The following is a 21,710-nucleotide window of genomic DNA, read 5'->3' on the forward strand; positions in this document are numbered from 1 at the left end:
TAATTTTTGTATTTTTAGTAGAATGAGGCTTCATCATGTTGGTCAGGCTGGTCTCAAACTCCTGACCTCAGGTGATCCACCCGCCTCAGCCTCCCAAAGTGCTGGGATTATAGGCGTGAGCCACTGCACCTGGTTGAGATACTCTTATTGTTCCCATTCTACAGATGAGGAAACAGAGGCTCAAAGAGCTGACATGGCTTGCCGAAGGTGGCAGCTCTAAGTCCCAGAGAAGGGATTTGAGCTCAGGGTTGTCTAGCCAACATGAGAAGCTGAGGCAGTGCTCTCTGCACCATGCGGCCCCATGTGTGAGGTCTTTTCCAGCTTTGCTCGTCTGTGGTGCTGGCAGAGTTGCATGCTAAGAGCTAGGAGTTTGGGATTGGAGCACAGGTTCTTTCGAGCTTTTGGACCCTAGACTTTGCCTGTCCGTTTTTTCATCTGTAAAATGGGGCCAAGAACAATACAGTGCACTGAATTTGAGGGTCTTTTTTTTGGAGAGACAGGGTGTCATTCTGTTGCCTAGGCTTGAGTGCAGTGGTGTGATCTTGGCTCACTGTAACCTCTGCCTCCTGGGTTCAAGCAATTATCCCACCTCAGCCTCCTGAGTAGTTGGGATTACAGGTGCCTGCCACCATGCTGGGCTAATTTTTGTATTTTTAGTAGAGAAGGGTTTCATTATGTTGGCCAGGCTGGTCTTGAACTCCTGGTCTCAAGCAATCTGCCCCCCTTGGCTTCTCAAAGTGCTGAGATTATATGCATGAGCCATCATGCCTGGCCCCGAATTTGGGGGTTTTCTTTCCAGCTTTTTCTGGGGCTTTCTTTAGACTTCCTTCCTCATTTTATCTATCTTTCCAAACACCTCACTCACAAGATCACTTGTAGATCACAGGATGCCAGTGGAAGGTATTTGAGGTGACTGAACAGCACCAGGTTTTTTAGCTATGTTATCTAGGAGGAGGAAAAGAGGGAAGTTGCAGGGAAAGAAATTTGAATCAGACTACATTAAAGGATACAAGTGGGGCTTTCAGAGAATGGTGACTTTTGCACAGGGTCTCCTGAGGGAACACACGGGGCACACACGTGCATGCCTTCACGTAGACATGCTGTGTTAGACACCCCCACAGCGGAAGTTCCGGGGAAAAACAAGGAAGTTGTTAAGTGATCCAGCTGTTCTGTCTGAATATGTTGCACATCTGGTGGCCTGGAGATCTCCAGGTGACTTTTCACTTTATATTCACTGTCTTGTTGCCTGGCCCCAATCTTGAGGCTCTAGAGGAGGGGAAAAGGGAGGGAAAAAAGAAAAACAGGGGTGGATTGGAGGCAAGGCAGGGAGGGAAAGAGCAGACAGAGAGAGACAAGGGAAATGGGGAAAGGGAGAGGAAACTCAAGAGGAACTGACATGGAGGGATAGAGAAACAGAGACAGAAAGATAAACTTCACACACAGAGAGAGAAAGACCAAAAAAGAAAGATAGCTGATATAGAGTCACATAGAGAAAGTCAGTCATATACAACATACAGCGTAAGAGAGAAATAGACAAAGATTGAGAGTGAGGCATCCACATACAGAGATGGAGACGAAGTCAGAGATAGCCAGGCGTGGTGGCTCACAGCTGTAATCCGAGAACTTTGGGAGGCCAAGGTTGGCGGATCACTTGAGGTCAGGAGTTCGAGACCAGCCTGGGCAACATGGTGAAACCCAAACTCTGTCTCTACAAAAAATACAAAAATTAGCCAGACGTAATGGTCGATGCCTGTAGTCCCAGCTACTCGGGAGGCTCAAAGATGATAACTTGAGCCCAGGAGGTTGAGGCTGCAGTGAGCTGAGATTGTGCCACTACATTCTGGCCCAGGTGACAGGTGAGATCCCATCTCTAAATAATAATAGTAATAATAAAAATAATAAATGAAAAAGTCAGAGACACCCACAAACACTCCATGAGAAAGATTCACATAAAGAGATGGGCTGCAGCCCATTGAGGAAGAGAGGGACAGAGAAAGAGACGAATAGATTGAGATTGAGAGAGACAAATGCACTTACTGAGATACACAGAGATCAAAGAAGAGACAGAAAGAAAAAGGCGCAGAAACAGAGATCCACACAAAGAAGGAAAATAAACTATTCAAACAAAAAGAGCCATCAGGACTGGGGGTGGTGGCTGATGCCTGTAATCCCAGCAATTTGGGAGCCTAAGGCATGTGGATCACTTCAGCCCAGGAGTTCAAAACCAGCCTGGACAACCTAGCAAGACCTCATCTCTTAAACAAAAAAACGAAGCCCTCAGGATTTTCTGTTCTGCCAAAAAAATCCTGAGAGAGAGAATTTGTTAGGCCTTAATGTAAAACATTAATCTCTTCAGAGGAAAGAGTGCGTTTAAAAAAATGTTTTTAATTTAAGTAATTGCTCCCCAAATGGAAAATTATTTTATTCATTTGTTTTCTTCTTATCACATCACAACTTTCTGAGCCACACCAAAGACAGTGTTCAAGTGTTGTTTATCTACTTTCTACGAACATCTAGCATCAGCAGTTTCTTTTTAACTGGAGAAAAAAAGTTTCCGGGCCAGACCGAGGCCTCTTGCTGGATGCTGTGGGCTGCAGAGCAGGCTGGCACGTAGAAAATGCTAGAACAGGGAAGAAGATCCCCTTGCACCTCCTGTGTGGATGGGGGATGAGGAGTGGCTGCTGGTGGGGCTGTGTGAGAGGCAGTTCTGAGGCTACATCTCAGGGAGAAGGAGGACTGTGATTCACTACTGATGTCTGCCACAATCAGGGATGGGGCAGTCATAGTGAGTGGGTTTGCCATTCCCATTCCTATAACAGAATCTAGAACCTGCCTGAAATATCAGCATGGTCTGGGTCAAGAGTATAAATGGAGGCCACGTACCATACATGTCGGTATGTAAATTAGAAAAGTCAGAAATTAGCTGGGTGTGGTGGTTCATGTCTGTAATCCCAGCACTTTAGGAGGCCAAGGCAGGAGGCAGGAGGATCGCTTGAGCCCAGGAGTTTGAGAACAGCCTGGCCAACATAGCAAAACCCTGTCTCTACAAAAAATACAAAAATTAGCCAGGTGTGTTGGTGTGTGCCTGTGGTCCCAGCTACTTGGGAGTCTGAGGTGGCTGGACACCTGAGCGCAGGGGGGTGAGTTGCAGTGAGCTGTGTCACTGCATTCCAACCTGGGTAACACAGTGAGACTCCGCCTCAAAAAACAAAAGAAAAGAAAAGTTCGAGGCCAGGTGTGGTGGTTCACGCCTATAATCTCAGCAATTTGGGAGGCCAAGGTGGGCAGATCACCTGAGGTTGGGAGCGCAAGACCAGCCTGGCCAACATAGTGAAACCCTGTCTCTACTAAAATACAAAAATCAACTGCATCTCTCCATACAGAGATGGAGACGAAGTCAGAGATAGCCAGGCGTGGTGGCTCACAGCTGTAATCCGAGAACTTTGGGAGGCCAAGGTTGGCGGATCACTTGAGGTCAGGAGTTCGAGACCAGCCTGGGCAACATGGTGAAACCCAAACTCTGTCTCTACAAAAAATACAAAAATTAGCCAGGTGTGTTGGTGTGTGCCTGTGGTCCCAGCTACTTGGGAGTCTGAGGTGGCTGGACACCTGAGCGCAGGGGGGTGAGTTGCAGTGAGCTGTGTCACTGCATTCCAACCTGGGTAACACAGTGAGACTCCGCCTCAAAAAACAAAAGAAAAGAAAAGTGGTGGCAGGTGCCTGTAATCCCAGCTACTCAGGGGCTGAGCAGGAGAATCACCTGAACCCAGGAGGCAGAGGTTGCAGTGAGCCAAGATCATGGCCACTGCACTCTAGCCTGGGCGACAGAGCAAGACTCCAACTAAAAAAAAAAAGACAAAGTTCGAAACCAAGTTATTCCAATGGCCTGGGCTTGGGATCTTCCTCTTGGTCCCAGCAGCCCAGCCTCTGGGGTTTCCGTGACAGCCTGTGCACAGGCTAAAGGAGCTGAGGTCTTTCCCAGGCCATCCTCGACACCCACAGTCCTGAGCGGTGACTGGATGTGCAGGGCAAGGCATGGCGACAGGACCTGCAGGAGCCTGCAGTGGGGACTTCCCTAGGCGGTCTCACTCAGGATTTCCAGGCAGTTCTCAATTACACTACTCTCATAGGGAAGAGGGAGGCAGCATGCTTGTCTGCAGAGTGTGATCTAAGACGTCAGCTTTGGGTGATTAGAGGCAGCCGGCTTCAAACCAAAGGAACCATTTTTCCCTCAGTGCCAAGCTCAATGTCTGGCACATAGTAGTTGCTCAGGAAATATTTGTTTTAAAAAAAAGAAAGTGTCAATGTCAATGTTGTAGGACTCTTTAAAGATGTCGACAGGACTCTCTCCTTAGTTTATAGCCTAGAGCTGGATCCTTGTCTCACGGCCACGAAAAATTAGGCTCACAGACAATTTGAAGGGTGAGAAGGGCAGGGTTTATTGGGTGAAAAGGGAAAAAGGGAAACTCCAAGGCCAGAGTTATCCTGGTGCGCTTCCTGCCTCACAAGTTGAATCCCAGATTCCACCCAGGCAGAGGAGGGGCCAGGCTCCTCCCCGCTGCAAATGGAGGGAACTTCTGCGGCTCCACCCAGAGCACACCCCTCCCAGTGTGCAGGCTAGCTGGAGTTTTTTTCAGGGACCCGTTACACTTGACTGTCTCATTACTCCTGCAACTCAGTAATCCCTCCCAAAGGTGAGGGGCCAGGGAGTGCTGAGAGGAGGGGGTGCTATTTTTATTTTAGACAAGTGGTCAGAGGCGGACACACAGTTAAAGTGACATTTGAGCAAAGACTGAGGGAAATAAGGGAGCAAGCCTTGAAGGCATCTGGGGGATGAGGTGGCAGGCAGAGAGAACAGCCAGTGCAGAGGCCCTGAGGGCATGTGCCTGCCATGGTTTAAGGACAGAAAGGTGCTGGTTGTGGTGCCTTTTGGCTGTAATCCCAGCACTTTGGGAGACCAAGGCAGGTAGATCATTTGAGGTCAGGAGTTCGAGACCAGCCTGGCCAACAAGGTGAAACCCTGTCTCTACTAAAAATACAAAAAATTAGCTGGGCATGGTGGCGCGTGCCTGTAATCCCAGCTACTCAGGAGGCTGAGGCAGGAGAATTGCCTGAACCCAGGAGGCGGAGGTTGCGGTGAGCTGAGATCGCGCCATTGCACTCCAGCCTGGGTAACAAGAGCGAAACTCTGTCTCAAAAAAAAAAAAAAAAAAAAAAAAAATTAACCAGCATTGTGGCACACACCTATAGTCCCAGCTACTTGGGAGGTTGAGGCAGGAGAATCACTTGACCATAGGAGGTGGAGGTTGCAGTGAGCCGAGATTGTGCCACTGTACTCCAACCTAGGCGACAGAGAAAGACTCTGTCTTAAAAAAAAAAAAAAAAAAAAAGAACAGAAAGGAGACTGGGCACTGTGGCTCATGCCTGTAATCCCAGCACTTTGGGAGGCTGAAGTGGGCAGATCATCTGAGGTCGGGAGTTCGAGACCAGTCTGGCCAGTATGGCAAAACCTCGTCTATACTAAAAATACAGAAATTAACTGGGTGTGGTGGGGCATGCCTGTCATCCCAGCTACTTGGGAGGCTGAGACACAAAAATTACTTTTCCAGCTCTCAAAAAACAAAACAAAAGACAAAAGAACAGCAAGGAGGCCTGCGTGGCCAGAATGGTGTGAGTGAGAGTGGAGCAAGGGGTTATGTGAGCAGAGGAGGCTGAGGCTTATTCCCATAGGGTCCTGTGGCAATGTTACAGGCTTTGGCTTTTCTTCTGAGTGAGGTGGGTTTATCAGGGAGTGTGGAGCCCAGAACGGCCTTGCCCAGGTGAGAAGTGATAGACCAATAACTTGAAGACAGGGAGAAGTGGTCAAATATGCAGTTGTGCCCTGCTTCTCTGTGGTTTCACTCTCTATGGCTTCAGTCACCCATGGTCAACCGCAGTCAGAAAATCATAAAATGGAAAAATTCCAGAAATAAATAATTCATAAGCTTTAAATTGAGTGCCGTTCTGAGTAGCGTGATGGAATCTTGCCTGTCCTCCTCTGTTCTGGGACGTGAAATATTTTTTTGTGGAGTGTGTCCATGCTGTACAAGCTACCCGTTTGTCACTTAGTAGCCATCTCACTTATCAGATCAAAAAAACATAGTCTAGGCTGGGCGCGGTGGCTCAAGCCTGTAATCCCAGCACTTTGGGAGGCCAAGGCGGGTGGATCACGAGGTCAAGAGATTGAGACCATCCTGGTCAACATGGTGAAACCCCATCTCTACTAAAAATACAAAAAGATTAGCTGGGCATGGTGGCGCGTGCCTGTAATCCCAGCTACTCAGGAGGCTGAGGCAGGAGAATTGACTGAACCCAGGAGGCGGAGGTTGCAGTGAGCCGAGATTGCGCCACTGCACTCCAGCCTGGGTGACAAGAGCGAAACTCCGTCTCAAAAAAAAAAAAAAACCAAAAAACCAAAAAAAAAAAACGTAGTCTATCGGCATCCACAAGGAGTCTTGGCGCACATCCCCTGCAGAAAATGGGAGACTGCTGTGTGTTGGAGGCAGAGATGACAAAATTTGGAAAGGAACTGGGCATGGAATGGGAGAGAAAAAAAATCTGGGAGGATCCAAAGTTTTGGCCTGAGCAATTAGGAAGGAGTTGCTGCCTTTCCCTGGGTCTGGGAAATGGTGTGGGAGGCACTTGTTTAGGGCCACCCATCAGAAGTTCAACATCAGAAATGGATTCGGGGCCAGGCGCAGTGGCTCATACCTTTAATCCCAGCACTTTCTGAGGCCAAGGTGGGTCAGGAGTTCGAGACCAGCCTGGCCAACATGGTGAAACGCTGTATCTACTAAAAATTCAAAAAATTAGCGGGGCATGGTGGCGGGCGCCTGTAGTCCCAGCTACTTGGGAGACTGAGGCTGGAGAATCGCTTGAACCTGGGAGGTGGAGGTTGAAATGAGCCGAGATCCCACCACTGCACTCCAGGCTGGGTGACAGCGAGACTCTGTCTCAAAAAACAAAAAAGAGAAATGGATTCAGGGGCCAGATTGTGCCCTCAATAAGTGTGCCCCACAGTAAGTACCGCATCAAGTAATTGCATTTTTTTTTTTTTTTTTTGCTCCCTCTAGGGCTTCCCGGCTTCTCATCTTTATTTCGATTCTCCCTCTTCTCTCTACAATTAGGTTTTTCTCTGGTTGTCAACATGCCTCAGGCTGAAAACACACATCCCTTCCCCGATTCCACCGCTGTTTGGCCAGCTACTGCCTCTGTCTCTCAAGTGTACATCCTGGAAGCAGCAATTTTCAACTTGTGTGCCAAGGCACGCCGGGGTTCCCCGCAAACTTACCGGGACAGAAGGGGATATTTACATTTTCAAAGCAAAGACAGTGGACTTTCACATCTCTCAGATACTTCCCAAACTACTGGCTCAAAGTAGCTCACAGTTTCAGCGTCAGATCGAACTACATCCCTTTCCATGATGTCCTCATTTTGCACACTGGGTTTTCCATGATTGCTGTAACAAAAAGCAATTAGTAGCCAAAAATCAGCACGGAACAGGAAATGAGGCAGTGCCCGATCTGATTCCGAGGTTTGAGAATTCGGAGTGCCCAGCAGACACACACTTTCCATTCGACAGCATGTGGTTATTTAAGAATGAAAGGAAAATATTTTTTCTCCCAATTTGTCTTTTCAAATGGCTGCTAAGTTGTGAGGCCATGAATAGTGATTACGTTGTTTGATCTAACTACTTAACAAATGAAACTGTTAGGTATTGCTTTCAGCCTAAGGCCACCCTGAAAAAAAAAAAAAGAAAACCCTGAGACCCTGAGACTCCTTTTTTTAAAAGACAGAATCTCACTCTGTTACCTGGGCTGGATGCAATGGCACAATCTCAGCTCACTGCAGCCTCCATCTCCAGCCTCTGCCTCTGCCTCCTGGGTTCAAGTGATTCTCCTGCCTCAGTTTCCCAAGTAGCTGGGATCACAGACATGCACTATCACACTCAGCTAATTTTTGTATTTTTAGTAGAGATGGGTCACCATGTTAGCCAGGCTGATCTCAAACTCCTGACCTCAAGTAATCCACTGCCTCACTCTCCCAAAGTGCTAGGATGACAGGCGTGAGCCACTGCACCTGGCTGAAAACCTGACATTCTTTTTTTTTTTCGAGACAGAGTCTCACTCTGTAACCCAGGCTGGAGTGCTGGAGTGCAATGGCATGATCTTGGCTCACTGCAACCTCTGCCTGCCGGGTCCAAGCAATTCTCCCACCTCAGTCTCTCTAGTAGCTGGGATTACAGGTGTGTGTCACCATGCCCAGCTAATTTTTTTATACTTTTAGTAGAAAAAGGTTTTCACCATGTTGACCAGGCTGGTCTTGAACTCCTGGGCTCAAGCAATGCTTCTCCTGCCTTGGCATCCCCAAATGCTAGGATTACAGGCATGAGCCACTGGGCCTGGCCCATCCACAGAGGATTTGGACCCTGGAGTGGGCAGAGAAGCAGAGACAAGGAGAAATTTGGGTGAGGGATGGAAAGTGGGGTGGAAGTGGCAGGACGTCCATGTTCCAGGGTCAGCAGTAGCAGTCAGCGGGCTGGCAGGGTTCAGAGACAGAAACTGGGGGAGCCTTAGCAGCCTGGTCCTGGGAGGTTTCTGGATGCAGTTCCCACTGTGTGCCTGTCCTCTGTGTGTGCCTTCCAGGCAATTGTGGGAGCTCATGCTGAATTTAGCCAGTCTCATCTGTGTCTGGAGTTTGCTACCAAAAACCATGAAGAGGCTCACACCTGCAATCTCAGCACTTTGGGAAGTCAAGGTGGTTAGATCACTTGAGGTCAGGAGTTTGAGATCAGTCTGGCCAACATGGTGAAACCCTGTCTCTACTAAAAATACAAAAATTAGGTGGATGTGATGGCGGGCACCAGCTCTTTGGGAGACTGAGGCAGAAGAATCTCTTGAACCTGGGAAGCAGAGGTTGCAGTGAGCTGAAGTCACACCACTGCACTCCAGCCTGGGTGACAGAGCGAGACTCCATCTCAAAACAAAACAAAACAAACAACAACAAAAACCCTGAACTGATAGTGGAACCCACCTCTTGAGGGTGAGGAAAAAATTGAAAATATATTTCCTCTGCTCTCACTCCCGAACTGCAATCACAGGTGACTTCTGTGACCATATGCATAGGGGTTTCTCTCCACCACTAAGGAAGCAATCAAGTCTGCAGTGGACACCAACTGAGCATCCTCCAATTCCATTCTGACACTATGTCCTTGCAGATGGTGTCAGAGTGTGGGCTCAGTCCCCAGTACTGCCCCCCACCTTCAAACACCAATCACAAGCTCCAGCCTCCAGAACTTCTACTGACCTACTTCAGGATGAGGTTCCTATGACCCCCTTTTTGGGTTTGATTAATTGGCTAGAGTGGCTCACAGAACTCAGGGAAATACATTTACTAGCTTATTACAAAGGATTTTACAAAGGATACAGATGAAGAGATGCATACATTAAGGTAAGGTGGAAAGTGCGCGGAGCTTCCCTGCCCTCCAGCAGCTGTGCCATCCCCTAGGAACCCCCACATGCTCAGCTATCCAGAAGCTCTACAACCCTATCTTCTTGGGCCTTTTTTTTTTTTTTTTTTTTGAGACAGTCTTGCTCTGTCACTCAGGCTGGAGTCCAGAGGTGTGATCTCAGCTCACTGCAGCCTCTGCCTCCCAGGTTCAAGTGATATTCCTCCCAAGTAGCTGGGATTACAGACATGTGCCACTAATGCCTGGCTAATTTTTGTATTTTAGCAGAGGCAGGGTTTTGCCATGTTGGTCAGGCTGGCCTTTAACTCCTGACCTCATATAATCTGCCCTCCTCGGCCTCCCAAAGTGATGGGATTACAGACCAGCACACCCAACTGGGCCTTTAATAAAGATTTTATGGGATAGGCATGACAGACAACTGTGTAGAAATGTGATTGGACAAAAAGGGTATCTGACCTAATGCTAATAGGCTGAGGGGGGACCCAGCAGGCCTGTCTGTTCAGATGCTTCTTGGCCTCTCCGTGCAGCCTTCTTTCCTCTGTGTTATGGGGCAGGATCCCTTCTGAAATGAGGGTCTTAATGATTTTACAATCAGACAAGGTAGGTCAGAGAATTTCCTTGTGGTCAGCTCCAAGATAGAAAAGTTGGGGAGGATTTCTGCTTTGGGGAGAGAACTGAGCAAGTGAAAGGAGGGGAGGAGAAAGTCAGATAGAGATTCTGTTTCTGAGGCCTAAAGCACTCCAACATTACAAAAAAGGCTCTGGGAGTTCTGAGTCAGGAACCAGGGACAAAATCCAACACCTAGGTCATAACGTCACACCACCTTATTCATTTACTGGTTGGGAAAAAGTCTATGAAGTAAATCAGACAGAGAAAATGTATATATTCACTTGATTGATTGATTGATTAATTGAGATAGGGTCTGGCTCTTGTTGCCAGGGCTGGAGTGCAGTGGTGTGATCTGGGCTCACTGCAACCTCTGCCTCCCCAGTTCAAGCGATTTTCCTGCCTCAGCCTCCCGAGTAGCTGGGATTACAGGCATGCACAACCATGCCTGGTTAATTTTTGTATTTTTAGTAGAGATGGGGTTTCACCATGTTGGCCAGGCTGGTTTCAAACTTCTGACCTCAAGTGACCTGCCCACCTCGGCCTCCCAAAGTGTTGGGATTATAGGCGTGAGCCACTGCACTTGGTCCTATATGTCCACTTTAAAAAGTGCTAATAAAACAAATACCCATGCCCACACCAACCAGGCCATGAAATAGAGGCTTATTAATATCAACCAAGTGGGAAAATCCAATGTTCTGGGTTTGCCTGCTGCAATTTTGATTTGCACCGGGTTTCCGCCATAATCATTACTAACAACCCTCCTTTTTGTCTGCGAAGGTGTGCCAGTGAGGTAACAAAATATATGGTCCCTTTACCCAGAAGTCCTTTGATATGGTTTGGATCCATGTCTCCACCCAAATTTCATGTTCAATTGTAATCCCCAATGCTGGAGGGCCTGGCAGGAGGTGAGGGGGGTCATGGGGACTGATTTGGTGTTATTCTCATGATAGTGAGTGAGTTCTTGTGAGACCTGGCTGTTTAAAGGTGTGTAGCACCTCCCCCTTCACCTTCTGCCATAACTGTAAGTTTCCTGAGGCCTCCCCAGAGGCCAAGCATGCCAACCTCATGCTTCCTGTACAGCCTGCAGAACCGTGAGCCAATTAAATCTCTCTCTCTCTCTCTCTCTCTCTCTTTTTTTTTTTGAGAGGGATTCTCACCCTCACCCAGGCTGGAGTGCAATGGAATGATCTCGGTGGCCCAAAGCAACCTCTGCCTCCCAGGTTCAAGCAATTCTCTTGTCTCAGCCTCCCAAGTAGCTGGGATTACAGACATGTGCCATCATGCCTGGCTAATGTTTGTATTTTTAATAGAGAGGGGATTTCACCATGTTGGCTAGGCTGGTCTCGAACTCCTGACCTCAGGTGATCCACCTGCCTCAGCCTCCCAAAGTGCTGAGAGTACAGGAGTGAGCCACCGCTTCTGGCCTTAAACCTCTTTTCTTTATAAATTACCCAGTTTCAGGCATTTCTTTTTAGCAATGCAAGAATGGATTAATACCATCAGGTGCAGTGGTTCACGCCTGTAATCCCAGCACTTTGAGAGGCCGAGGCAGGCAGATCAGTGGAGGACAGAAGTTTGACACCAGCCTGGCCAACTTGAAAAAACCTCATCTCTACTAAAAATACAAAAAATTAACTGAGCGTGGTGATGTGTGCCTGTAGTCCCAGCTGCCTGGGAGGCTGAGACACGAGAATTGCTTGAACCCAGGAGGCAGAGGTTGCAGTGAGCTGAGATGATGCCACTGCACTCCAGCCTGGGAGACAGAGCAAGACTCTGTCTCAAAAAAAAAAAAAAAAAGAATGAACTAATAGACCACCTATGTTCTCCACTCCCCTTCCTCCATTGCAGCCCCTTCCTTTTATCAACTAACTACTATCTGAAAATTTAATTATTTCCCCCTTTTCTTTAAAGTTTAAATATCCAAACAGTGTATTGTTTAGCTGCATGTGTTTCAAATGGGATCATCCTGTGCATACTTTTTTTGTGACTTGCTTCTTTCTCCCGCTTAATGTCAAGTATGTGAGATTTATGCTTGTTGTTGCAAATAGCTATGGTGTATTCCTTTCTCCCACCATGTAACATTCCATTATGTGCAGAGACCACAGTTTATTTATCCCTTCTCCTTTGGGTGAGATGTGACTTGTTTCCAGGTTTTGTCATTATAAACCATGCTGCGAGGAACGTTCCTGGATGTGTCTCTTGGCTGACTTGGGCAAGCATTTCTGCAGAGCTTATCTCAAGGGGAATAGCTGGCTCATTGTTGTGCACATAACCAACTTTATAATTTAGTTCTGCCAAACTGTTTTCCAGAAAAGAGGTACCATTTGTGTTAGTTTACTGGGCCGCTGTAATGAATTACTACAAACTTGGTGGCTTCAATCAACAGAAATTTATCCTCTCTTTCCTTTGGAAGCCAGAAATCGGAAATCAGCATCACTGGGCTGAGTTCAAGAACGGCAGTACTCTCTTTCCAGGCTCCGGGGAATAGTCCTTCCTTGGACTTTGGAGTGTCTGGTGGCTCCAGGCGTTCTCTGCCTTTGTCCCCATGTGGCTCTCCAGTGTCACTGTGTGTGTGTGAAATCTCATTTCGCATCTTTTATAAGGACATTTGTGATTTCATTTAGGGCCCACCCAGATAATCCAGGATAATCCCCCCAAGCCTAGCTCCTTAATTTAATCACATATTTTGCCATATAAGGCAATATTGGACGATTTTGGGGATTAAACCCTGATCAGTTTGGAGGGGGTATTTTTCAACCTTCCATCAGCTATGGATAAACCTTCCTGTTGCGCCTCATCCTCCCACCCATGCTTGGCATCATCTGATTTCTACATTTTGCTAGTTTTATTATTTTTATTTTTTGAGACAGAGTCTCCCTCTGTTGCCAAGGCTACAGTGCAGTGGCACAATCTCAGCTCACTGCAACTTCTGCCTCCTGGGTTCAAGTGATTCTCCTGCCTCAGTCTCCAAAGTAGCTGAGATTACAGGCATGCTCTGTGACGCCTGTCTAATTTTTGTATTTTTAGTAGAGATGGGGCTTCACCATGTGGGCCTGGCTGGTCTTCAACTCCTGACTTCAGGTGATCCACCAGCCTCAACCTCCCAAAATGCTGGGATTACAGGCCTGTGAGAGCCACCGCGCTTGGCCATCTTGCTAGTTTGAAAATGTATTCATCTTCAGGTAGTGATGCCTCTTCTGGTCCTGGCCTGGTGCTAAGTATGGGGATAGAGAAATGAGTCAGACACAATCCTTGACCTCCAGGACTTCACGGTTGCATGGGTGAGATGGACGAGTGAGTCAGGTGCTGTGACAGAATACATTCTGAGTGTGTCTAAGACCACTTGACCCAGCCTGCGGAGGTCAAGAAGGGCTTCCTGGAGGAGGCAATCCTTCAGCTGAGGCGTGAAGGACTAGAAGAAGTTAGGTAGGTGGGAGGACTGGAGGAAGTGGGAGAGAGTGTTTCAGAGACCAGCAAAGGTAAAGGTAAAGGCGTGAAACAGCCTGACTTATTTGAGAAATGGTAAGTAGTTTCATGTGGTTGGAATGAAGGGTGGGGTAGTTGAAGAAATGAAGGCTCTCTGTGCTAAACTAGAGTCTGGGCTAGACACTGTGATTCACATTTGTAATCTCAGCTCTTTGGGAGGCCAAGGTGGGTGCATCCCCTAAGCCCAGGAGTTGACCAACCTAGTGAGACCCTCTGTCTAAAAAATATATTAAAAGTTTTTTAAAAAAAGTCTAGCCTGGGTGTGAGGCTGAGGCAGGAAGATTGCTTGAGCCCAAGAGTTTGAGACCAGTCTGGGCAACATGACAAAACCCCATCTCTACACAAAATACCTCAGCTTCCCACAATGCTGAGATTACAAGTGTGAGCCAGCACACTGGGCCAGGACTCTTTATTTTTCTATCAAAAAAACGTTTATTGGGCTGGGCATGGAGGCTCACACCTGTAATCCAAGCACTTTGGAGGCCAAGGCGGGAGGATCACCTGAGGTCGGGAGTTCAAGACCGGCCTGACCAACACGGTGAAACCCCGTCTTTTAAAAAATAATATTGAGCACCTGCTACCTGCCAAATCCTATTCTAGGTGGTAAGCAAAAATTAAAAATAATAAAAAATCAAAAATTATTTCCCTTATGCAGCAGCGGGGGCAGGGGACATCCAGTAAAAAAGACAAACTATATAGAATGATGTATGGCGAGATTACGAAGAAGGGGAATAGAAAATTGGGACTGGTTTTTGCAAGAACCAGAAAACCCACTCCAAGTGGCTTAAGCAAAAAAGTTACTTGATTTACTAATATGAGTAAAATGTACATGCAGAATAGAAAGACATTTGGCTGGGTGCAGTGACTCATGGCTGTAATCTCAGCACTGTGGGACACCAAGGCAGGAGGATTGCTTGAGGCCAGAAGTTTGAGATCAGCTTGGGCAACATAGCAAGATCCTGTTGCTACAAAAAATAGAAAAAGTAGCCAGATGTGATGGCATGCACCGTAGTTCCACCTACTTGGGAGGCTGAGGTGTGAAGATGACCTGAGCCTGGGAGGTTGAGGCTGCAGTGAGCCGTGATTGTGCCACTGCACTCCAGCCTGAGTGACAGAGTGAGAACCTGCCTTGAGGGTGCAGGGAACAAACCCCAAATAAATAACATCTACCTTCCTTACTTCACAACGTCTCTTAGAGATCAGTCCTATCAGTGTATAGGGAGTGTCCCATTCTTTTTTGCCACTGCACAATATTCCAAGGAATCCAAGGACCCCTTCCGTTTCAAACCTTGCCCAGCAGCCTGGGTTCGTATAGTCCCTGCCAGACTTGTCTCTGCTCTTGGCCAGAGAACATGTAGGTGGGCTGGGTGGGAGGCAGGGCTCTGAGGGTGGGCCAAGTTCCCTGGCCTATCTGGGGATTCCTGGAGTTAGGGTGGAGGCTCACATGTTCCTGCTTCCCAACTCTGCCCCGGGAGGCATCCTGTGGCCCCAAGCTTGTTCCTACTTTTGTTATTTCAAGAAGCTGCCGTGGCTCATTTCTGGTCCTTTTTTCCCTTGTCTCTGTGGCCAACTGGGTCACCAGCTGGCCTCAGGGGCCTCCACCCATCCCGCATCCGTTCTTGACCTCTCACCCACGCAGACATCCAGCTGTTCCACAGCTGTGTCAGAGCCCCCAGGTCTGTGTCCACATTTTCCGGGGCAGTTGCCAGGCAGACAGGGTCACCCTTGGTCATGGGATAAAAGGACTCATATAATGAGTACCTACTATGTGCGAGGTTGTCTGGCAGCCTTTTGCAGGTTAATGTTTAATTCTCATAACAATTCTGCCAAATAGATATTCTTATTCCCATCTTGTGGTTGGGGAAACAGGCTCAGAGAGCAGATGTCAGAGCTGGGTAATGATGGCAGTGCCTGAATTTGACCCCACTGGTGCCAGAAGCCCTGGTTACCCTTGTAACCCTTGGGGTTCCTGAATCATTAAGCAGTAACCCTCAATAAATATGTGCGGAATGCATGAATGAAGGGATGAATGAATGAACGAGTGAATTTGAGAGACAGTTCCTGAGCAAGTCCTATATGCCAGGCACTGGTCTAGGGGCTAGAGATAGAGCAGTGACCAGACAGCTTCCTTGGCACTGAAATTCTAATGGGGAAGAAAATCTAAACAAGTAAGCAAGCAAACAAAAATAAGATAATGAGGAGGGGGGCAGTGGCTCACTCCTGTGATCCCAGCACTTTGGGAGGTGGAGGCAGGTGATCACTTGAGGTCGGGAGTTGGAGAACAGCCTGGCTAACTTGTGAAACCTTGTCTCTACTAAAAATACGAAAAATAGCCGGGCGTGATAGTCCACGTCTGTAATCCCAGGTACTCAGGAGGCTGAGACACGAGAATTGAACCTTGAGGGTGGAGGTTGCGGTGAGCCGAGATTGTACCACTGCACTCCACACTGGGTGACAGAGCAAGACTCTGTCTCAAAAAAAAAGATAGTGAGATAGTGATAGGCTCTGTGGGAGAATTCTCATAAGATGAGGTAGTAGGCAGTAGCTAGGTCGGAGTGATGGTGGGTGTGCCTAGTTGAGATAGGAATGGGGTCTCTAACGAGGTGACCTTTGGACTCAGATCTAAATGGCAAGGACAAGCCAGCTACACAAATAGAGGGGAGAGGATTCCAGGTAAGAGGAACAGCTTATGCAAAGGCCCTGAGGTCAGATGAAGCCTGGTGTGTGCAGGGAACAGGAAGAATGCCGAAGTGGCTAGCGTAGAATACAGGGAGGGCTGGAAGTTCAAGACTCAGGCTACAGCCAGATGAAACAAGCGTGTGGCAGCCGCATAAAAGCTTGGAGAGGTGGGGCCCGGTGCAGTGGCTCACACCTGTAATCCCAGCACTTTGGGAGGCCAAGGGGGACAGATCATGAGATCAGGAGATTGATACCATCCTGGCCAACATAGTGAAACCCTGTCTTTACTTAAAAAATATAAAAATTTGCCCTGTGTGGTGGTGGGTGCCTGTAATCCCAGCTACTGGGGAGGCTGAGGCAGGAGAATCACTTGAATCTGGGAGGCGGAGGTTGCAATGAGCCAAAATCGAGTCACTGCACTCCAGCTTGATCACAGAGTGAGACTCTGTCCCAAAACAAACAAACACCAAAAAAACCCCAAACAAACAAACAAAAAACTTTGGAGAGGCTATGAGGCTATGAGGTGCAGTTGCTCCCACCTGTAATACCAGGTCTTTGGGAGGCTAGGGTGGGAGGATGGCTTGAACCCAGGAAATTGAGGCTGCAATGAGCCATGATTGCACCACTAGTCTCCAGCCTTGGGTGACAGAGTGAGACCCTTTCTCAAAAAAAAAAAAAAAATATATATATATATATAATATATATATATATGAAATAAAGTAAAATAAATAATAAAATAAAATAAAATAAAAACATGGCGAGTTTAAGCAGGAGAATCATGTTTTCCCAGGGTGCTGTATGGAGAGTGGGTGGTGGCACGGCAAAAAGGGAGGAGGGAGCAGGTTGAGTGGGTTCCTGAAGTCACCCTGGCCTGAGCAGGCAGTGACCTGGACCAAGGTGGGAGTTATGGAGACAGAGAAGAAAACAGACAGGGGAAGCATTTGGAAGGGGATTAAATAAAATGAAGATAAATTATAGTTGGTGATTCAAGAGCAGAGTCAAGGCTAACTCCTTGGTTTCTGTCTCAAAAAACTGGGCAGATGTGATGGGGCCGTTTATGCGGATGAGGAACATGGAGGAGGAGTTGGTTTTGGTGAGGGCGGTTGGAGAGCAAGGAGAATGAAATGGAGAAGCTCCAGTCTGGACGGGAGGTTCGCTGCGCCCACTGCACCTTCCAGCTGACAGTCAGTTAGCAGATGGATAATGGTCTGGGACTTAAGGTGAAGGTAGGGGAGGAGACTGATGAGTCATCCTATGAACAATCGTTAAAGCCTCAAGACTGGAGGAGATTGGGCAAGGAGCGAGTGAAGACAGTCCCCTTCCGGAGACAGGAGAGTGATGAAGATGCTTGTCACTCAGGGTGGAGGGCTGGCTTCCAGAATGGTGACCTGGCGCTGGGCCCAATGGCTCACGCCTGTAATCCTAGCACTTCAGGAGACTGAGGCGGGCGGATCACCTGAGGTCAGGAGTTAGAGACCAGCCTGGCAAACATGGTGAAACCCTGTCTCTACTAAAAATACAAAAAATTAGCTGGGTATGGTGGCGCATGTCTGTAATTCCAGCTAGTTGGGAGGCTGAGGGGGGAGAATTGCTTGAATCTGGGAGACGGAGGTTGCAGTGAGCTGAAATCGCACCATTTTACTCCAGCTTGAGTGACAGAGCAAGATTCTGTCTCAAAAAATAAAATAAAATAAAATAAAAGAATGGTGGCTTGGGACATCCAGCAGCTCAGCCTTCTACCCACACCCAGAGGGGCCTGGAGGGTCCCTGGCTGGGATCGCTGTGATGTTCTGGAAGCTGGATCTTAGCCACTGTCCTCAGAGTCTTTGACCTTTTATCTCAATGCCCTCATTCTGAAGGCCCTGAGCTGTGATCTGGACTTGCTACTTCCCTAACCTCTTCCTCCCAGAACTTCAGAAGCCTGGCTGGGGTTCCCAGGAAACTGCTCTTCTCCCCAAAGGGCCAGGAAACTGGTACAGCAGGTACCTCATTCAAGGTCGCAAGGGTTAGGGCAGGGCTACCTACAGAACTGGGGAGGCCAGTCCCTCACCTATCCATGTCCACTTTGGTTTGATTTATCACCAGGCTTTTGTTGTGCCAAGTGGAGTCTGAAAACAAAAAGGACTCCTCGGAATAATGAAGATGCTCAGCAGGAGGGGAGGGAGAGAAGTCATCCTGGATAACAGAGCTTGAGGAGAGAAGAGAAGATTAATACAGAAGTCTGAAGCCAGATGCTGTGTGTGTACCTGTGGTTTCAGCTACTTGGTAGGCTGAGGTGGGAGGATCACATGCGCCCAGGAGGTTGAGGCTGCAGTGAGCTCTGATCACACCATTGCACTCCCGCCTGGGTGACATGAGCAAGACACTGTCCTTAACAAAAGAAGAAAAGTTTGACATTTAGCTCGTAATATGTGATGTAATTCTGTATTAGTCTGTTTTCACACTGCTATAAAGATACTTCCTGAAAACAAACAAACAAACAAAAGGCCGGGTGCGGTGGCTCATGTCTGTAATCCCAGCACTTTGGGAGGCCGAGGCGGGTGGATCACTTGAGGTCAGGAGTTCGAGACCAGCCTGACCAACATGGAGAAACCCTGTCTCTACTAAAAATACAAAATTAACCAGGTGTGGTGGCACATGCCTGTAATCCCCGCTACTCAGGAGGCTGAGGCAGGAGAATGGCTTGAACCTGGGAGGTGTAGATTGCAGTGAGCCAAGATTGCCCCATTGTACTCCAGCCTGAGCAACAAGAGTGAAACTCCATTAAAAAAAAAAAAAGAAAGGCTTTCTTTAAACAAAAATATCAGTCATTTAAAGAAAAGAAATTAAGGAAATAAGAGCACAGGTGATATAGAGATATGGAGAAAAAACTTGAGTTATGTCATTTGAATGACTGGAGTTTGGATATTGCCTTCTGGGTTTGTGTGTCTACAGTGTGTGATTGTGAGTCTGTGCATGAGAGTTTGCATATGAATCTTTGATTGTATCAGTGGAAATGAGTCTATGTCTGAGGTGGGTGTGTGATATATTTATAAAAGTGTGTGAAAGTGACAGTGTATCTGAGCACATGTTATTGTGTGACTGTGTATAAGGGGGTCAAGGGAGAAACATTTTTCTTATCCTAAGCTTCTCCAAGAAAAATGTACAATGATGAACTTGTTTAAACTGAGCACATCTCTAATAGGTGTGTATCTGTCAGCTATTGCCACAATAGTGCTGTGTAACAAATATCACCTACCCAATTAGTGTCTTAAAACAACAAACATAAATGGGGAGAGACTGCTAATACAATAGGTATGGGTTTCTTTTTGGGGTGATGAAAATGTTCTAAAATTAATTGTGGTGGTGGTTGCACAACTAAAAGCCTGCTAAAAACCACTGGATTATGCTGTTTACATTGGCGAATTTAATAGTACATAGATATTTCACATACTCTTATAAAGCCACTGCAACGAACATTGATTTTTCGCTTGTGAGTCTACAGATCAACCATATGTCTGCTGGAATCACTTGGGCTTGGCTCCTGGCTGCAGTTGGATTCTGGTACATTCCATGTATTTTTTCTACATGTTTTTTAAATCCTCTTTGGGTCAGCAATTACTCAGGCATGTTCAAGGTGGCTAGCAGAAGTGCAAGGGGATGAGCAGATGTGTAATGTTTCTTAACACCTTGGCTCGGAGCCAGCACACCACTTCTGCACACATTCCATTGGCAAAAAATCTATACCACTATCTACAGCTGTCGCCAAGCCTGACATCAGCAGGAAAGGGAAATAGACTTTCCTCACTCTCATGCATGAAGGGAGTGAAGAATTAAGAACGATAATCCGACCTACCACACCTGTGTAACATGGTGCTTCTGCTCCATCAAGATCTGTTTAAATGTGGCTCCAAGTTGGGGCCATCTTCAAGTCTCCCACCAACGTCTGCTTGTTCCTGGCGTCTTATTTCTTCTTGCTCCTCTCTTCCTCATGCTCCTCCCGGTCTCAGGGCTCTTGTGCCTGTGTGAGCTATCTTGCTCCCACCCCGTGTCAAAGCCAGGTTAAAAGCCCTGTCCCCTCACTATTTTTGAGAGGAAACCCAGTCACACTCAGCATGTAGTACATGTAGCGATTCTGTGGAAGATCTGAAAGGTTATGGAGAAGGACTGCAATTTGCCCCACCTTCTACTGCATTTATGGCTCTGCCACTCTCCCATTTCTGGCTGGAGACATTAGGGAAGGCTTCCTGGGGGAGGTGGCATTGACCAGATCTTGAAGGCTGAAGAAGAGCGAGGCATAAGATGGTGACAGGAAAGAACATTCCAGACAGAGGGAACAACAGCCTGGGTAAATGAGGAAAGGTCTGGCGTTGTTGAGAAAATGCAGTCGTTGGCATGACTGGAGTGGAAGATGTGAGCTGGGGAGTGCTGGGGGGTGAGGCTAGAATGCTGCACAGGCCCATGAAGTGGCTTGTTCTGTATTCAGCTAGGCTAGAACCGCTTTTCTGGAATTACTGTCTCCGAATGGTTCTAGGTTGGCATTGGCCACAGGAGAAATTTGTATAAGATCTGGAAGGTAGGAATGAAACTGAGTCATATTTTTATCTTATTTTTTTGTTCAAGGTTCTCAGCTGGGAAGAACTGAGTCATATTTTTAATGCTAAGGTCAATGCGGAGCCCCAGACACTGTGGATACAGCTTCCAATTGGTGCTCTCAGTTGTCCTTGTGGCTCCCAGTTCATCCTCAGGCTTCCAATTTGTCCTGACTCTCATTCATGTCCAGCCTTCTCCTTGACAGCCGATATAAGTGACCCAGAGACAACGTTAGTGAACAGAGTTCTCTGCCAGCTCCCACAATTGTGTAAGGTCTAAATGCTGTAATAAATCCCCTCTCTGATGCTCACAGTGGATCTCTGATTGAAACCTGAGTGACAGACCTTTGTGTGCCACACTGAGGAGGTGGGGCTTCATTGTATAGACTTGTTTTTCTCAACGTTTTGTCATTTGAGGACTGCAGTGGCAGAGTTAATGCTCAGTGTCCACCAGTCTCTTCTTCCTGGGCTCGTGCTTTAGTTCCAGCCTCCCTTGCAGCTAAGTGGAACTATGTGATGAAGTTCTAGCCAACGGAATGTCAGCTGAAGTGAACTAGGCCTGGTCTCCCAAATTCTTCCATGTGACACCACAGCCTCTCTCTCACTTCTCTAGTTGGCCAGCTGAACGCAGAAGGTTCCATGGCAGACCCAAGGCATGGGGGTTTCAGAGGCACTAGCTGGAAGGAGGCTGAGTTCCTGAATGTCTCTGTGGAATTGAGACTCCCACTGCCTTGCATTGGGCTGTGACTTGAGAAACAGAACTTTGTTAGGTAAAGCCAGTGAGGTTTGGAATTGTTTGCTAGTGTGGGTAGCCAATACCTGTACCATTACTGATTCAATCACTTTTTAAAAATCAG

General features: G+C 47.5%; 2 long non-coding RNA genes across 2 annotated transcripts in view; both read left to right on the top strand.

The window, feature by feature from the left end:
• LOC144577674 (uncharacterized) overlaps nucleotides 1-11,798 on the top strand; it is a 44,286-nt gene extending 32,488 nt beyond the window's left edge. Inside the window, exon 3 of the long non-coding RNA XR_013522110.1 lies at nucleotides 7,113-11,798. This is a non-coding gene — a long non-coding RNA (uncharacterized LOC144577674). The remainder of the gene's footprint in view (nucleotides 1-7,112) is intronic.
• A 6,345-nt stretch (nucleotides 11,799-18,143) lies between these two features.
• Nucleotides 18,144-21,345, top strand: LOC118144468 (uncharacterized). The gene is made up of 3 exons (XR_004729278.3): nucleotides 18,144-18,547; nucleotides 19,767-19,825; nucleotides 20,885-21,345. It is a non-coding gene; the product is annotated as an uncharacterized LOC118144468 (long non-coding RNA).
• The last annotated feature ends 365 nt before the right edge of the window (nucleotides 21,346-21,710 follow it).

This window comes from Callithrix jacchus, chromosome 9 (assembly GCF_049354715.1).
Source record: "Callithrix jacchus isolate 240 chromosome 9, calJac240_pri, whole genome shotgun sequence".
NCBI classification, from domain to species: Eukaryota; Metazoa; Chordata; class Mammalia; order Primates; family Cebidae; genus Callithrix; species Callithrix jacchus.